Genomic DNA, 19,335 nt, shown 5'->3' with positions numbered 1-19,335 from the left:
AATATTTTCTCCCAGTCAGTGGCTTGCCTTTTCATTCTCTTAACAGTGTCTTTTGCAGAACAGAAGTTTTTTTCATTTTAGTAAAGTCCAACATCTCAAATTCTCTTTCATGGATCATGCTTTTATCAATAACAAGCCTAAAGTCTTGCCAATTTTCTCCAATTTTCTTCTACACCTTTTATCCTTTTGCATTTTTCATTTGGATCTGTGTTTACTTCTGTGTAAGGTATAAGTTTTGTATCTAGCATCATATATTACATATAAACATAAAATTGTTCCAGCCCTGTTTGTTGAAAAGACAATTCTTTCTCCACGACTCTTCATTGCGCCTTTGTCAAAAATCATTGTGTGAGTCTATTTCTCGGCTCTCTGTTCTATTCCACTGCTATTTGGGTCTATTCTTTCACCAATACTGTGATGTCTTAATTACCATAGCATTATAATAGATCTTGAAGCCTAATAATGTGAGTCTTCCAACTTTGCTCATCTTCTTTAATACTATGCTAGTCTTTTGTCTTTACACATAAATTTTAGAAATAGATTGTCAATATTTGCCAAATTCTTTCTGGAATTTTTATTAGAGTTGCATTTGAATCTGTGACTAAGTTGAGATGATTTGGCATCTTAACAATATTGTCTTCCAATCCATGAACATGGAATATGTCTCTTTATTTTAAATATATTTTGACTTCTTGCACCTGTATTTTGTAGTTTCCTGCATAAAGATTCTATGCATATTTTGTAATTTAAAAATCTGACTCCATTATTGGTGTTTCATTGCTGAGAGCTTTTAAACCTTACCTTTCCCTCTTCCTCTTCTACTCCACATCTGGGAAAGCTGATAAGAAACTCTGAACGTAACATTCCTTGTTGCTGGTGGGAGATTCAAAGCAAATAAGACCTGTCCACAGATGAAATAACTTTATAACAGCCTCATCCTCTAATTTCTATTTTAAAAAGCAAATTTCCTTTCCTTACTCTCTGAAGACATTTTTGGACCTGCTTTAGGACACCTGTCCTGCTCTCCTCAGAGAGCCTCACCATATAATATAAAAACTTTATACCATTTTGTGTGACATCATCAGTCTCAACACACAAAAAAAAGCTTTGTTTTTGGTGGTGGGTTGACTACAAAACACTATTTCTTTTTTTTGGTTCTTTTGTTGATGGTGCTGTATTTTGTTAAATATCATATCTCAATACTTTGGTGTAATTGCTGGTATATAAGAAAGAAATAGTCATTTTTATATTCATTTTATAGCCTGCAGTCTTACTGAACTCACTTGTTAACTCCAAGACATTTTTATAAATCACTGTTGTTGTTGTTTTTCTACATTAATGATCATGTCATCTGTGTATGAATAAAGAAAGTTCTGTTTATTCCTTTCCAACTTGTGTACATTTTATATTCTTTTCTTTTCTTATTATAATAGTTAAGACTTTCAGTATGATGTTAAGATTGGTTGAAAGGGTATTCTTGACTGTTCCAAACTTAAGGGGAAAGTGTATAGTAAGTGCGCTTTAGCTGTAGGTTTTTGTAAATGTCCTTTATCAAGTTGAAGGATTTCCCCTTATTTTATAGTTTACTGAGATTTTTCCTGAATGATTGCTCTTTTTGTTTTTTTTTTTTTTCAAATGCTTTCTCTGAAACAATTGGTGTAAGCATTGGCTTTTTCTTCTATAGCTTGCTGATATGGTAGATTACATTCATTGATACTTGACCATTGCATCTATCTTGCACACCAGAGGGAAGCCTGACTTGGTCATGGTATATATATTGTTGGATCTGATTTGTTAATGTTTTATTGAGGCTTTTTGTTTCAATTTTATGAGAGATGTTGGTCTGTAGTTTTTCTTTCTTGTAATGTTTTTTCTGCTTTTTTTTTTATTTAGGTAATGCTGGCCTCATAGAAGAAATTAGGAAATGGTTCCCCTTCTTTTATTTTCTGGAAAAGTTTACGAAGATTTGTTATTATTTCATCTGTAAATGTTTGGTATAGTTCAACAATGAAACCAAAGAGATTGGTGTTTTCTTTCTTGGAATTTTTTTAATTATAGATTCAATGTCTTTAATAGATGTAGAGATATTCATGCTATCTACTTCTCTTTGAGGTGGCTTAACAGTTTCTATATTTCAAAAAATTTGGTCTATTTCAATTTCACCTATCTTTTCAAATTTGTGGACATAATGCTTGTAGTATTCCTTTCCAAACTTTGTATAGTCTTTGTGATTAGTAGTGATATTCCTTCTTTATTTTCTAATATTGGTAGTTCATATTTTCTCTATTTTTTAACCTAAAAGTATTATCAAATTTTATTGTTCTTCTTGAAGAACAAATTTTTATTTCATTTATTTCCTCTCCTCTTTTCCTGTTTTCAATATATTTGATTTTTTCTACTTTCTATGATTTACATTATTAATTTTAGATCTTTCTTCTTTTCAACATATGTGCATATTTACCCTTAAGGCACTGTTTTCAATGCATACTACCAATATTGTTAAGTTGTATTTTCATTTGCACGTCATTCACAATATTTTTTAAATTTCTCTTGAGACTTCTTCTTTGACCCATGTTTTATTAAGGAGTGTATCCTTAATTTTCCAATTACTTGGTGATTTTTTAGCTGCCCTTTTGCTATTGATTTATAGATTAACTCCATTGTGGTGTGAGAACATACTTGAATGATTTCTATATATCTTTTCCAGTTTTTTAAGGTGCGTTTTATGGCTCAGAATGTGGTCTATTTTGATGACTGTTCCATGTGAGTTTGAGAAGGATATGTAATATATTGTTAGTGATGGAATATTCTATAAATGCGATTTAGATCAAGCTTACATGCCATGTAGATCAAGTTACTTGAAGCTCTGTTCAAATCAAATGTATCCTTACTGCTTTTCTCTTTGCTTGATATATCAATTACTGAGAGAGGGTTATTGATGTCTTCAAATATAATAACAGATTTGTCTATTTTTCCCATAGGTCCATCAGTTTTTGTTTCATGTATTTTTATGATTAGATATTAGGTTCACAGACATTTTGAATTGTTGTATCTTCCTGGAGAATTGAGCTATTTATCAGTATAACTGCCACTTTTTATCCCATTATTTTCTTTGTTCTGAAGTCTTCTTGTCTGAAATAAGTATAGATACCCCAGTTTGATTTTTTTGGATAGTGTTAGTGTGTGATATCTTTCTACATTCCTTTACTTTTAATTTATTCATATCTTTATATGTAAAGTAGGTTTCTTGTAGATAACACATAGTTGTGTCTTATAATTGCAAATATCTGACAAACTCTTAACTGCTGTATTTAGATCATTCATATTTTTAGGGCTTATTGATATAATTGAGTTAATACCTAACATAAGTTTAACTATTTACTATTTCTGGCATTTCCTGTTTATTTTCCCTTCTTTTTTTGCATCTCTAGTTTTAAATGAGCATCTATAAGATCTTATGTTATACTCCCTCTTAGCATATCATTTATTCTCATTTTCTTAATTATATATTTATTTGCATAAATAAATTGTATCTATTAGAAATTATGTTGCCCTGGAATTTGCAATAAAGAGTCTAAATAATTTAATTTAATCTTTAAATAACACTATACCATACACCTTTAGCTGTACTTCAGTTACCTTTTAAATTATTACTCTCAAATTTTTCCTCACATTCTTTGTGATATTGCCTTCATTCATTTCACTTTTTATTTTCTATAATCATGATCTATATTGTTATTATTACTATTTTTAAAAACAGTTTTCTTTTAGATCAATTAAAATTAAAAAATGTTAAATATTTTATTTCTCCCTTAATTTATTCCTTCTCAGAAACTTTTCCATTCTTGACATAGACACCAATTTACAATCTATATTATTTTTTTTCTGCTTGAAAAACACATTTTATCATTTCTTGTAAACAACATTTGCTAGGGATGAATTCTTCCAGTTTTTATTTTTCTTATGAAGTCTTTATTTGTGTTTTATTTTTCAAGGGTGATTTCACAAAATACAGAGTGGCTTTTTTGTTTGTTTGTTTTTTCTTTCAATAGTTTAAAAATGCCACTCCCCTATTTTCTTTCTTGCCTGGTTTCTTACAAAACTTCTGCTGCAATTCTTATCTTTATTCCCCTACAGGTAAGGTGTTTTTATTTTCCCCTTTAGTATCTTTGAAGATTTTCTTTTTACTTTTGGTTTTCTGTTATTTGGATATGATATGCTGTCATGGTCAGGTTCATGTGTCAACTTGGCCAAGTGGTGGTACCTGTTTGTCTGGTTGGGCAAGTGCTGGCCTGTCTGTTGCAATGAGAACATTTCATAGAATTAGATCATGATCATGGCAGCTGCATCCACAGCTGATTCCATTTGTAATCAGCCAAGGGGAGTGTCTTCTGCAATGAATGATGCTAAATCTAATCATGGGAAGCCTTTTAAGGAGGATTCAGAAGAGACAGGCTCTATTCCTGCTTCAGCTGGCGAGCCTCTCCTGTGAAGTTCATCCGGACCCTCCATCGGAATTGTCGGCTTCACAGCCTGCCCTGCAGATTTTGGACTCTGCATTCCCACAGTCATGTGAGACACTTTTATAAATTTTATATTTGTGAGTGTTCCCTGTTGATTCTGTTTCTCTAGAGAACCCTAACTAATACATATGCCTAGATAGCTTTTTATTTGATTTGCCTTTTTGTTGTTTATAATGTTCACTAAGCTTCCTGGATCTGTGATTTGTTTTCTGTTGTTAATTTTGGAAAGTTCTCATCCATTATCACTTCAATATTTCTTCCCCATACTTTCTTTATTCTTCTTTTGGTATTCCAGCTACACTTATGTTACCCCTTTGAAATTGTCCCACAATTCTTGGATGTGCTGTTCTTTCTGTGTTTTGTTTTCCTTCTTTTTCCTTTTTTTCTTTGCATTTTAGTTTGGGAAATTTCTATTGATGTATTATTTGTTTGGTCTTGATGAATCTACTGACGAGTCATTGAAGAAAATCTTCACTTTATTATGGCATTTTAAAAAATTTTCTTAGGGTCTTCATCTCTGCTTACATTACACCTCTGTTCTTGCATGTTGTGCCCGTTTTCAATTAGAATGCTTAACCTATTATTCACAGTTATTTTTAATTCCCTGTGTGATTATACAACATCTGTGTCACATTTGAGTTTGGTTTTGATGCTTTCTTTGTCTCCTAAGATTATGTTTGTTTTGCTTTTTGGCGTGAGTTGTAATAATTTGTTGAAAGCCAGATGTATTGAACTAAGAAATAGGAACTGAGCTAATTAGGCATTTAATATAAGTATTTGTGTTAATCTCACTAAGAATTGGGCTGTGCTTCATGTTTGTGTTATCTATAGATGTCAAAGACTTCAATTTCCTCTACTATCTCTGGTTTTATCCTCCCTGTTGTCTTAGGTTTCTGTAAGTGTTTCTTTTCAGTGAGAACCTGTGTCTCTGTAGCACTTCAAGCTGGGACTCAGTATTATTTTACTAGAGCCATGTTGGTAAGGTGTAGGAAAATGGACCATTCTATAATTTTCTGATTAAATCTCAGTCTTTTAGTGAGTCTTAGCCTCTGTGTTTCTCCAGTGGTACAGTCCATTACTCCCTAGTCCCTATTGCCTTCCCTGACGAAGTGTTCTCAATCTAATTCTTAAAGCTCTAACCTCTGTTGACTGTGATTTTATCCCCTGACATGAAACAGGAAAGCTAAAGAGGAGTTGGAGTGGAAGTAACGCCTTTTCTTCCTATTGAATAAGTCTCCAGAAATTCTTTTTCTCTGGTCAGCAAGTCTTTGCCATAGACATGTCTCTGGGTGTGCTTGACAATGTTTACTCTTCCTCACCCCCTGCTGGAACCTCAAGGGGCATCTTTCTCAGATCTTCACCATGAGGAACTTGTGGGATCCCTGGGGGTAAAACTCGGGGAATTGTGTTCCCTCCCACTGCCCCAAGACTGTGGTTCCCACAAGTCTCTCACTCTCATGGTAGTCTATAGTCAGCTTCCAGAAATTCATCGAAATTATCATTTGAGTGTTTCCACCAGTGTGGCTCAGTGACACCTGTTCCAGTTAAGCAGATCTCAGCTGTGACTCTCTGGCTGTATCTGTCTCTTCTGGTTTCAGGGATACAGTTTACCTTGCAATCTCAGTTCTCTGATGAGTCTAAGAAAAGTCATTGATTTTTACTTTGTCTATTCTATTTTTCTTGTTATAAGGAAAACTATGATGACTTCCAAGCTCTTTTCATCTCAGAGTTCAAACCAGAAATCTCAGATAGCTTTTTAAAAATCAAGACCACTCAAAATAGAAATAGTAAGACATAGGAAGTAGAGACTCCACTGTCATTGGATACCAGTATTTAGGCATTGAAGAGGAAAGCCTGTGATATAGGCATTTAGAGATGCTTCATGTATTAGATATGAAATTGGAATAAATAATATTTAGACAGTTTGCTCATCCTGAGATTTTATGCTTTTCTAAATTGTGGTAGGTCAAGGAGTCAAGCAAGTCACTTCAATGAATAAATTCCCCAGTGGTAAACATACTTTAAGAATGACTTAGAGCAGAGATTTTTAGCTACTAAACCATAAATTGAATTTAAGGCATTATGAACCCTCTGAATCCATAAGGAAATTTTTGTGTGGCATAGTCTGTGCATTTTATTCTTCCAAGAGGTTCTATAGCTTTCAACAGATTATAAAAGTGATGTATGATTCTTCTAAAATGTTAAAAATTAATTTTTTTGAGATTGGAGACCATGTGTATCTTTGACAGCAAATAGGAGATATGAGTGCATGGGTGTTTTATGCTTCATATTAATTATATTCAATTCAGGAGTGAGGAATTAAGTATCAAGTATCAGACACTAGAGATTTAATGTGACAGGTCTTGTCGTAATAAAGGAGAAATCCAAGTAAGCAGACAATTCTATATATTTGGCAAGAGACTCCATGAGTTTAAAATTCCAGAAATGAGAGAGAAAATGAAGAGACATATTCGGGGAAGTACAAGGAGTTCAAGGACAAGAATCCAGGCAATGTGGATTTTGATCTTGTAAATAAAAAGAGATATAGATGGAAATACACTTAGGGATCAGTCCATGAAAGGTTTTACATGCTATGCCGAGGATTTTAAACATTCTGAAATTTATGGAGAGTCATTCAAGAGTATTTTTAGCTGGAAAAAGACATTGTCTGTTCCCATTATAGAAAATTCACTCTGATTCTTGCTTTGAGGAATATATGGGGTGGTTTAAGGTAGGATTTTAAGGCAAAACTAAATTCAAGAACAGCAGTCAGAAAAATGCTGAGACAACTCAAGTGAAAAATGAAGACCTGGACTATGCTTATGACAATAAGATGGGAAGAAATAATAAAGACTCTACAAACATTGAGATGGAACTGAATAAGTTGGGGAAGTGGAAAAAAGGAACTCAAGAGTACGTCCTTGTTCCTAGTTTGAGCAAGTTGCATTCTTAGGTGGTAATTAGGCATTTACCTCATAATTAATTTTTCAAATAAAGTAAATTTTTGTTCTTAATTTTTAAGATATTTCATATACAGTACTCAAAGCACACATCCTAAATGAAATGACAGGTTTAGCCCTATATGAACAATAAGGGTTTGCTTATTTGTGTTTGATTTGGATTTACTGGTGCAAATAATAATGGTGCCCTGAATCAGTTTTGCAACTTTGTGCCAGATTGTTCTTCTAAATATGCTGTAAGAGTAAAACATTTGGAAATTATTAAATCTATACCACTGTATGATAAAAAGACCTACTTTCCTCTGTTTGTTGCTTCTCTAGATTATTTGCAGTGATAGCTGAATCATTGACTCTGATGCTCAGAGATGTCATGTTGTGAAATATTGATGATATATTACTGTGAAGCAATTTGGGGCAGTGATATGGAAGGTGCTATTCAAACTGAAGTAAGAATTTGTTTTTAGGCAACACATGGCAAGATTTACCAGCAACTGTGTGCAGCTAATCTCAAGTTCAATTATTCTTAAACTGAAAGTGAGAGAACTGCTACCGCCATCAGAGACCAAAGAACAGCAGCAACAACAAAAAGTCATTCTATTACCTAATAAAATATCAAACATGAAAAAAAAAAAGCCTCCAGGATCAATTTTATCTTCTTTTAGCAAATTTACAACAGAGGATTCCTCTAAGTAATGAGGGCAACTTTCAAAGCATAAGATCTTGGCTGAGGAAATGACAGAAAAGTATAATTTTCTTGTGTCAATGACTATTCCTAGGCTGTTTTGTTCTTTTATAACAACTGTGAGGTTCATGCTGCAGTTTCTTCCATATTATAAATAAGTTTTTGGTTACCTATAGAAATGTCCTGATAGAAATGATACTGAATAAAATACACAGGCATTATACTACTTTTTACTGCTTTCTAACTTTGGGATCACAAAACCAACAGGTCAGCAGTGAGGCCAAAAAACTTTTTTTTTTTCCATTTTTTGGAAAATAAAGGTAAATGTCCCTCAAACATCACAAAAGGAGTCAATTGTTAGGAATTAAATTTTAAGTTGACCTTTTAAGTGGACCCTGGAAAACATCTGTAAAGGGAAAACCCTCATGAAGAAAGGGGTTGCTGCAGGCAGTTAATACAAAAATGGATTTACAACTACATAAACCAGGCTAAATGGAGGCACTAAATGTGATAATAATCTTCCATTCTTTCTGTCTAACATACCACACAAACTTCCGTTTTCCCCTTAATTGTTCATAGGTACTAGTCTTCACCTCTTTCAAGAGAGTAGATGGTAGGAGTTAAAACAAATGAATGATTTGGTCTTTGCCATCACATGAAACAAAGAATACAGCAAGGACAATTTAAGTATCTATAAAAGTTGTAATTTAGGAGTCAGGAATGGTCCAAAGATATTTGTGCTTTCATTCACTTTCTTCATCACCCATGTAATACTCAGTATCCCTTAACCTGGGGCCTTCCAGCTCCCTTTCCTTCTTCTCTAGCCCCATTTGGTGGCACCCCCCACCCCCCAAGAAAGACTTGACTTTTATCAAGACTTGTGCAGGCCACCTTCCATGGCAGATAACAAGGGAGTATATTTAAAAGAATCCTATAACCATTGTATAAACACATTTGCATTGATGAAAGAATGAAGGAAAATGCACCAGAGAAGGTGTGTGATGCATGACTGTTCTTTTTCTTGAAATATATTGATTTAATCCATGCAGTACTATCAGGTCACTTTTTTAAGAAATTTGACCACAAATCAAATTCAATTTCATTCAACAAAATTTTAATTAGTACCTTCTATATGCCAGGTGTTACTTTAGGCAAAAAAAGCTAAAGGGAAAGGATACAGGATACAGAGACAATATGTGCAAATGTACATAATGTATAAAAACCAACAGAAAACAGGTAAGAACTCAACCTTTGAACAATACTGTGGTATGTACCATGACGAAGGTATGCTCCAAATCCTTAACTGTGCAAAGGTGGGAGGAAATTCTTGTACCTTGTACCTTGGGAATACAGGAAAGAGGACATAGGTGATATTCAAGTTTCAATGTGAAGGTTAAAATCCTTAGATCTAAAGAAAAGCCAAATAAAAAAAAGGATTCAGATATGATATATACAAAAACCATACACATGAAGAAACATCAGAATGCTTATGGAACTTAAAGTGATTCCTTGTATATGGCACACATAGCACAAAGCCCACTAGAAGGAAGTGAGAACGGTTGGATTTTGTCTAAATAATGGTGGTCCTCTAGACCAAGGAAGAAGTATAAATTTTATTGTGAAGTTAATTTTGAAGTGTGGAGTGGTAAACCAGAAATCCTGGCTTCAAAAGCATTGCAGAGTAATGCAGAACTTCACTGAATTCCCTTGCAAAGGTGGCAGGGGATCAAGAAGAAAGGTGAGGAATTATATCACCCAAACCAGGTAAACTCCATTACATATCTTAAATAGACATTTTTCTTCCCAGATTCCTTCTTGTCATAGCAATTGCTTTAGAAAATCATTATTTCTCCATTTCTATCCCCTCACTCCTAATACAGCTTGATCCCCTCTCCTGCTTCATTCCCCACTCTTTCACCCACCTCTTCCTCCAGCCTTTTTAATCTTGTTGCCTTCCATAAGCAACTCTAGGCTGCTTCTAATGGAAATGTTGGTCAATTGCCCTTGTCTTGTTTTTTCCAAGTCCCTCTGACTTCATTACTGCTATCAGCAACAACCTGGGGGGCTATCAGCACAAACAAAAATCACATCTTTGGAAGAAAGGAAATGAGGGTAGGGCCATGAATTCTTAGACTTTAATATTTTGTCTTTTCACCAAAGGACAAAAAACAAAAGAAGGAGATCACCCTTTCTATCCCTGCTGCTGACTCTGTGAGGTAGGGGAGGGTGCACGTGCAAGCACTCACTCATTCTTCCTTTTATATGTAAAGGAGTGTTTAAGAGGGTGGTGGTTAGTACTTGTATGGAAGACGGGAAATTCAAATCCTACTCTTAGTAAACATTTGTAATTTAAACTATTTTGGCTCTATTTTAACTATCTATTTTTTCAGCAATAACTGAAGGGTCATTATAGAATATCTTTAAATGTCTTTCCTGGCAAGGATGCAATTAAAAGCATTGACTTTGGCATCAAAAAGCCTAGTTTTACATTCTACTCTGCAATTAGCTGTGCAACCTTGGCTAGTTCCCATAAACTTTCAGCTTGTATTGAGTCCACTGAAAAATTGAAAGTAAAACATCCACCTCACAAAGAAAACAGCATCATGATGTGAAGTACTATCCAAACAGCATATGATGTTATTCTAGGAATCAAATCTCTAGGAATTCCAATGTATATATTAAAAATCCCAGTGATAATCTTCTACAAGAGAGTATTTGAATCCATAGCCCCAGGCTGCACATAGACTCCATCTACAAATGTTCTTGATGGATGAATAACCATTCCTTTTTATTTTAAAGTCTTCCTGGGAAAACATTACTCTCTCTTTTAATACTATGTCTACTAATATTGAAACCCAGATCATCTTCCTCTATGTCTGTCTGATCATCATTCTTCACATAATAACTTTTCATAAGATGTGCTCAATATAAATTACTTCTTTATTATTACTGAGCTGCTGCTGTTATGTTCATGGTATTTAAAATAACAGTTACCCACGATCCTCTTATTTAGTCCTCCATGCACTTACTGCATTGCCTCCCTTCACTGCTGATGACTTCAAAGGGATGAGGAGAGCACAGGGAGGCCTGTCCTTGTTAAGATTAAATAATTAATTGAGTAAATAAAATCAAGGCCAGGAAGAAAGGAACTAACTGCTCCTTATAAATGGTTACTTGGTTTGCCTTGATGCCCATGGGTAGCAGTTCTTCCTCCAATTCTGAACACTGTTTATGAGATAATACAATACTAAATAGTGGCAAAAAACAACTCATAAACAAGCAAACAGAATGCTGATCTCCTTAGTCCTGATTGGTGGATTGAACATTTTTCAGCATTCTCTGCTGACCACAAATAGTTTGAGAGATTTTCTGAACTCTTCTCTACATTTCGGCATTATATACTTCCATTTACCATGCCTTAGTTTGTGCTGCATTACTCAGCTATTGTCCTTGATCATCCACACTATTCTGCTTTCAACAGACTTTCCACTATATTCTGGTTTACATTAACTTTTGCTCTCCAAAAATTTCCCTTATGCCTAACAATTTAGCATTTATTTATTTAATGCTGTGCATTACCCTGTGTCAGACACATGTGTAAGTTATTTTTCTGCACCTTGCCTTAGAATTCTTGATTTCAGAAAAGCAGATCTCATGTTTGTTTCAATGTCCCCAAAGACCTAGGAGACCTAGCCCAGGAATGGATATATACTTGTTGCTCCATAAATTTGTCTATTAATTGCTTTTACCCAGGACTACTGTATCATCTAACTTCAAGGAGCAATATTCATATAGTATGCAGTGTGAATAATATTACCACTATAAAGATGGTAGCACTTAAGTTCAAATGCAGTAAAATACAACAGTATTGATGGTGCTTCAGGAATTGTTCAATGCTGTCAACTATGTGTCAACTACTTAAGCATTCTTTCAAACTATAAATGAATGATAGATAAATAATCATGGTTTCAAGGATGTTTTATTTTTAAGAAAAATGACTATACAGCAAATAACTCATCTAGCTGGTTTGTAAAAGAAAATACATCATTTCTGGTATGACCCAAATTTTCCTGAAACTAAAAGTACCTGCATTTATTAACTTAGACCCAGCTCAAAATCACCTAATCTATGGGTATGTCCTTGATGCTCTTTCAGTAGAAAGACAGAGGCTTATTTCTCAGTATTCTCTTAGCCGTCATACATACTTTTTCTATGGTATTGTATCATCTGCCATACTAAATCATATTTGTCCTCCTCCTCAAGAACTTAGCTTGTAATAGTTGCAGTGTGTTCAATGTCATTGGGAACTTGGCTATACAGCTTAGTGGGAAAGGAGAATAAGGCAGGGACTTGCTGAAATGAGCCTGAAAAATTTACCTAAGTCAATGTTTAACCACTCATAAGGAAATCAGTAAACCAACAAACATTGGCTTGAGCTGTTCTGGCTTGGTTTCAGTCAGCCATAATGTGCTAGGAGATCTCATCATATGGGTACAATGCAGCAGCAGACAAAACAGAAATTAGTAGCACCATAGCCCCAATGAGCTAATATTTTTGCACTGGGGTTCTCAAAGAAGAGACTGACAGGAGATTTTTATGGGGCTCAGGACATCAAAGAGCCCACACTCATAGTGGAGCTCAAACACTGGTAGGACCTGGAATGCTGATCGGAATAGCTGAGCCACATATACTAAGGAATTCTATCAGGTAGTCAAAGAAATGGTGTGAACCCATACACATGGGTTCAAATCTTGACTCCGCCACACAATACCTATGAAATCCTGAAAAACCTTCCTTAACCTCTTTGAGGCTCCCTTTCTTTCCTTAAAAATAGGAATGATATCTTCCTTGTAGATTTCTAGTAATGATCAGAAAAAATAGTTATCCAATGGTTGGCACTTTTGAAGCATTCCATAAACAGAAGCTATTGTTATTATTATTATAACAGTATTTATATATTCATTTATATATTCAAAATACTTATACCCACTATCTGCTCAGAACGCTGAGCTGTTGGGGATACAGTGTTGAATAAGTTTTATTTCTGCACTTGAAACCTAATCTATTCATCTGGTATAAAATAGATCATCATATAATATTATAAATACTATACAAATGCATGCACAGTGTATTATGAGCATGTAGATAAGGGACATTTTTAATCCCAAATGAGCAGCTAGTAGAAGAGAGGATTGCAATAGAGAATTCCTAGAAGAATGATAAATTAATTTTCTGGTTGCTAAAACAAATACCATACAGTGGGTTGGTTCAAATAATGGGAATTTACTGGTTCATGATTTTGAGACAAAATCTACAATTGAAGTGTCAGCAAGGTGATATTTTCTTCCAGAAGACCATGGCATGCTGGTGGTAGCTGCAGAAAATCCATGGTTCTTGGCTTTTCAATCACGTGGCAGCACACATAGCTGTGACTTTCCTTTTCTGTTACAGGTTCCACTGACTTCCAATTTCTGCCCCATGGCTTCTACTTTCTCCATGTCTAATACACTTTGCTTATAAGGATTACAATCATGTTGGATTATGTAGCTTCATTCAGTTTGGGCACTCCTTAAACAACAGCATCTTCTAAAGACTTATTTACAAATGGTTTCATATCCATGGGGCCAGGGATTAGGACCTGAAGATGCCTTTTGTGGGAGACATGATTCAGTCTTTGATAATTGGATACCTATAAAATTCTGTAAGGAGTAAGACAGGTTATGGACAAGCATACTAGATAAGCATCAGAGCAAAGAACCAAGAAGCAAGGAACTGTATGTGCATAGTGAAGGAGCTACAGGTACTCTACAAGGTGAAGAATACATTGGGGCTTATGGACTACTGAGAAAAAACTCTAGAATATTGGTACAGACAGATTATTGTGGGTTTTGCATGCCATATTAAGAATCTAAAATATAATCTTTCAGGCAAAGGAATAATCTAAGAAGTTAGAGACAGAGTGACCATATCTGCAGGCTTATGTGGAGGCATGAAGCGAAAGGTAACTTTTTACAGTACATACAGATGGAGTTGTCCAACAGGCGAAAGGATATTTGAGTCCAGATTTCAGAGGCAGGAGGATAAAGTTGAGACATTTTCCCAGGTAATATACATTTGGCTATATCTGTTTATCGTTGGTATGTATAATTCTGAGACTAGATGAACTCATTAATGATATAGTATAGCAGAGGCTCTCAAATTATACTGTATACATAAATCAGTGTGAAAGTTTAAAATACAGATTCTTTGGCTCCAACTCCAGATATTCTTATTCACTGGCTAGGGGATGAGGTCATAATCTCTGTAGTCTTAAAAATACTTTTAATTCTACCTCACAAACAAGATTGAGAAGCAGTGATTGAGTGGTGAACGGAAGAGAGTAATCCAGGAAGAAGACTAAATGGAAGAGTCAGTGGAATCAATGAGAAAACAAGAGAGTTATGTCCCAAAAGATAAGGGAACGGGTAGTAAGAAGATCTAGACTGTGCTCTGGCATTGCTGCTTCATAACAGTGTAACCTGGCAATTTACATAATCTCTCTGACCCCCAATTTTCTTGTCAGTAAAAGGGGGTAATAATAACCCCATCACAGAGTCATTGTGAGAATTCAGAGAGATAATGAATACAAAAGTATAATCATTGCATATCACAAAATTCTAGTAAAAGTTAGTCCTCCTTTAATATGAGTATTATAATGGAGACTGTGATCAAGAGTCTTAAATATTAAAGCTGCCCTTTGGACTTGGCAATTAGTAAGTTATTACTGATAGGGCAGAAACAATTTTAGTGAGGTGGTAAGAAAATAAATTAAATTAGAATGCATTGGAGAGCAAAAGGAAGGACAGAAATGAGTGCTAATCACTTTTATAAACAGTTTGGATGATAAAGAGAAAAAAAGAGACAGTAAAAGGTAACTAGAAAGGAACAGGTGATATAAGAAGTGTTCTTTTGAAAGATGGAAAATAGTAAAATATTTTTGTAGACAGAGAAGAAATAGTCAAGGATGATTACATTGGGAAGATACATGAGACAGAAGAAATATTTTATTTCTTCAATATTTTATTGCCAGGATACATGAGACAGAAGTTGCTGGATTTAAGGAGATAACGATCTTAAGACTTCAGTATTTGAACCTAAGAAAGTAAGTAAGGACGAATGTGGTTGCAATTGTGGGAATGCGGAAATGTATGGAACAGTGGAGAAAGATCACATATGAAAGTATTTTAATAATGCATTATATTTACTAGTTTTCATAGCTTTTTATATATCTTTCTTTAACGAATTCTTAAGTAACTTAATAAAAATACTCGGGAATGAATTTGCCTTTGTCCTTTAGCAGTAGGTACCACCCCCTTTGCCGTGTGTGCTAGACCCAACTGGGCTAATATTTCTAAGTTATTGTAGTTCTGTTGAGTGTACAATTGTCACATGGAGAATGATTGAGGAGAATGATGAAGGTTAGTTTCATTGTTAAGAAAAATAGTAAAAAGCCTGATTAGTTTTTATAAAATAACAGATGATCATGCTCGAGTACAAAGGAAACTGAAGAATATGAATGCTCAGTGGTAACAGCGTGCAAACTTGTATGTGTGTGTGTTTTCCTGTAACAGCTTCTGTCATGGTCAGGGTCATGTGTCAACTTGGCCAAGTTGTGGTACCTGTCTGTCAGGTTGGGCAAGTGCTGTCCTGTCTGTTGCAATGAGGACATTTCATAGGATTAGATTATAATCATCTCAGCTGCATCTACAGCTGATTCTATTTGTAATCAGCCAAGGGGAGTGTCTTCTGCAATGAGTGATGCTCAGTCTAATCACTGGAAGCCTTTTAAGGAGATTCAGAAGAGACAGGCTCTCTTCCTGCTTTGGCTGGCTAGCCTCTTCTGTGGAGTTCGTCCAGACCCTCCATCGGAATTGTCAGCTTCACAGCCTGCCCTGCAGATTTTGGACTCTGCGTTCCCACCGTCACGTGACACACTTTTATAAATTTTTAATTTGCAAGTATTCCCTGTTGATTCTGTTTCTCTAGAGAATGCTAACTAATACATCTTTGTACTGAGAGTGGCCATCCGTGGGCTTACAGAATGCCTTATTCATCGTCATGGTATTCCACATAGCATTGCTTCTGATCAAGGAACACACTTCACAGCAAATGAAGTGTGGGAATGAGCACATGCTCATGGAATTCTCTGTTCTTACCATATTCCCCATCATCCAGAAGCAGCTGGATTGATAGAACAGTGGAATGGGTTTTGAAAACTCAATTATGGTGCCAACTATGTGGCAACACCTTGAAAGGCTGGAGTAATGTTCTCCAGGAAGCTACATATGCTCTGAATCAGCATCCACTGTATGGTGCTGTTTCTCCCATAGCCAGGATCTATGGGTCCAGGAACCAGGGGGTGGAGATGGGAGTGGTACCACTCACTATTACCCCTAGTGATCCACTAGGAAAATTTTTGCTTCCTGTTCCTGCAACCCTGAACTCTGCTGATCTACAGGTTTTAGTTCCAAAAGGGGGAGTACTTCCACCAGGAGAAACAACAATAATTCCATTGAACTGGAATCTAAGACTGCCACCTGGTCACTTTGGGCTACTCATGCCCCTGGATCAACAAGCCAAGAAGGGGATTGCATTATTGTCTGGGGTGATTGACCCTGACTATCAGGGGGATATAGGACTGCAACTACACAATGGAGGTAAAGAAGAGTTTTCTTGGAATATATGAGATACCCTAGGGTGTCTTTTAGTACTGCCATGTGCTGGGATTAAAATCAATGGAAAACTGCAACAGCCCAATCCAGGCAGGACTACCAATGGGTCTGAAACTTCAAGAATGAAGGTTTGGGTCACCCCACCAGGCAAAGAACCATGGCCAGCTGAAGTGCTTGCTGAGGGTAAAGGGAACATGGAATGGGTAGTGAAAGAAGGTAGTGAGAAATATGAACTACGACCATGTGATCAGTTACAGAAACAAGGACTGTGTTGCTGTTTTCTTCCTGTTATACTATTTAAGTTGTAAGATAACAAGTTTAAGAATGAATATTACCCGAGGACTTGCACCCTATTTTGGAGAGAGTTAGCGTGTTTCCAGTTATATGCAGAGCAGTTGAATATTGTTAGGTGAAAGAAAAAAAATGTGTTTTAATGTTTTTTATTTAGAAATAAAGTATGGTTTAAGGTGATATATATAGCTGTCAAGTTGACAAGGGGTGGACTGTCATGGTCAGGTTCATGTGTCAACTTGGCCAAGTGGTGACACCTGTTTGTCTGGTTGGGCAAGTGCTGGCCTGTCTGTTGCAATGAGGACATTTCTTAGAATTAGATCATGATCACCTCAGCTGCATCTACAGCTGATTGCATTTGTAATCAGCCAAGGGGAGTGTTTTCTGCAATGAAAGATGCTCAAGCTAATCACTGGAAGCCTTTTAAGGACATTCAGAAGAGACAAGCTCTCCTCCTGCTTTGGCTGGTGAACCTCTCCTGTGGAGTTCATCCAGACCTTCCATTGGAATCTTTGGCTTCACATCCTGCCCTGCAGATTTTGGACTCTGCATTCCTACGGTCACATGAGACACTTTTATAAATTTTATATTTGCAAGTGTTCCCTGTTGATCCTGTTTCTCTAGAGAACCTTAACTAATACAGCTTCCAAAAATTGAGATATAAGAAGAGAGAGAGAATTACATCTGTATCCTGGCATGGAGGTTTTCTGACTAGGACAGAAGGAAAGCTAAGAATAAGGAAATTGAAGATGTTGGTAAGAGAGAAGTTCAAAAGACTAATCATTAAGTTTGGAATAGAAGCTAAAGAAGAGAAACCAGAGAGTGTTTGCTAGTTTTGTTAGGAAATGGGGCCATGAGGCGACTCTGAGATCAAGCAGTCGATGGGGAAGTAGTACACATGGCAGCTTTGGTCAATATTTAGTATCCCATCCCCAGAGGCATTAGTGTACAATCCAGCATAGAAAAGCAAATTATAGACCCACTGACTGCAAAGATAAAGGTGTGGCCTAAAGAACTGTAGGTGTCTGCTTTACCCTTTCGTGGTAGATTTTGCTTTCACAAGATGAACTCTCGAGGTACAAGATGAAGTGAAGCTTTCAAATCCTCCTGTTTCTTCATGCAGGAACAAATCTTTCTTTTCAGAAAAACCAGAGTTCCATAGTGATTTTTTCTAAAACTCATTCTGTCAGCTTGATTTAAGTATGAGATTTAAATATTGACAGTGAATTTTAGAGCTCAGAATATTATACCTTAATTACCAAAAAATAAAATAAAATTTCTCAATGGAAAATTTACAACTTGTGCTCAAAGGTATCTTAAACCCAATGGAACATTAAAGACTTGAGATTCTTTTGGTGTAATAAAATAACTAAGTAGCATATATATTCACTTCTCTAGTTGAATGGACTTTTAAGTCCTCATTAATCCTCTTGTATAAGAATAAAATGGAATAATAAATCACCAGTACAGATGAGCTGGATTTGATCAATGTTTCTCTTCAGAGGAAGTAAATAATGGAAAAACACCCACTCTACAATATGTACCACAGCATTCTGTCACCCAGGCATGGGGGATTGATATGGACTGCTGAGAGAAAGTAAGACCTGCTTTTCCCCAGCAGAAAAGCTAAAGCAACAAGTCATCATTTACAGAGCAAATAAAACTTCATCCAGGAGCAGTGAAATACTTTCTCAAGAAAGAACTGCCCTAATCCTCAACCTCTTCTTCCCATAAGGAAACTAACTGTGGCCTATTTCATTAATCATTTTAACTGGCAGGGGAAAAGGGAATAACTCTGAGAAAGGAAGTACTCCATATGGACCATTTTACATATACTTTCTGATCCCATTCTTAAAACACAATTGTGAAATTGTTAAACCTCTTTTCTGAAGAAAACAACTTTAGTTTAGAGGCATCATAAAATTCTCATGTCACACACAAGTCAAGATGGGTTTGAATGCTGTCTCCTCTGACTGCCTGGTCCCAAAGTCCACATTGTCTAGTATATTATGTATTTAATTAGGAGGAAACATTTGATTTGAAATTCCTCATTCAAAGACAAGTGGAATTAGCTATTTCTAGAAAATGCCTCCATTTACAAAAAGCACACGAATTTCTTGTGATAATAAAAAAATGAGTTGAAATGTTCATGGCCATCCACCCTTCAA

The 19,335-nt window shown here is 35.6% G+C and overlaps 1 long non-coding RNA gene across 1 annotated transcript in view; it reads left to right on the top strand.

Annotated features, from left to right (window-relative positions):
* LOC143663640 (uncharacterized) overlaps nt 1–15,311 on the top strand; it is a 52,783-nt gene extending 37,472 nt beyond the window's left edge. The window contains exons 2-3 of the long non-coding RNA XR_013166087.1: nt 14,093–14,166; nt 15,235–15,311. This is a non-coding gene — a long non-coding RNA (uncharacterized LOC143663640). The remainder of the gene's footprint in view (nt 1–14,092; nt 14,167–15,234) is intronic.
* The last annotated feature ends 4,024 nt before the right edge of the window (nt 15,312–19,335 follow it).

Source organism: Tamandua tetradactyla, chromosome 19 (assembly GCF_023851605.1).
Source record: "Tamandua tetradactyla isolate mTamTet1 chromosome 19, mTamTet1.pri, whole genome shotgun sequence".
NCBI lineage: Eukaryota > Metazoa > Chordata > Mammalia > Pilosa > Myrmecophagidae > Tamandua > Tamandua tetradactyla.
The sequence above is the reverse complement of the archived record's forward strand: the minus strand, read 5'-3'. Positions and strand labels throughout refer to the sequence as shown.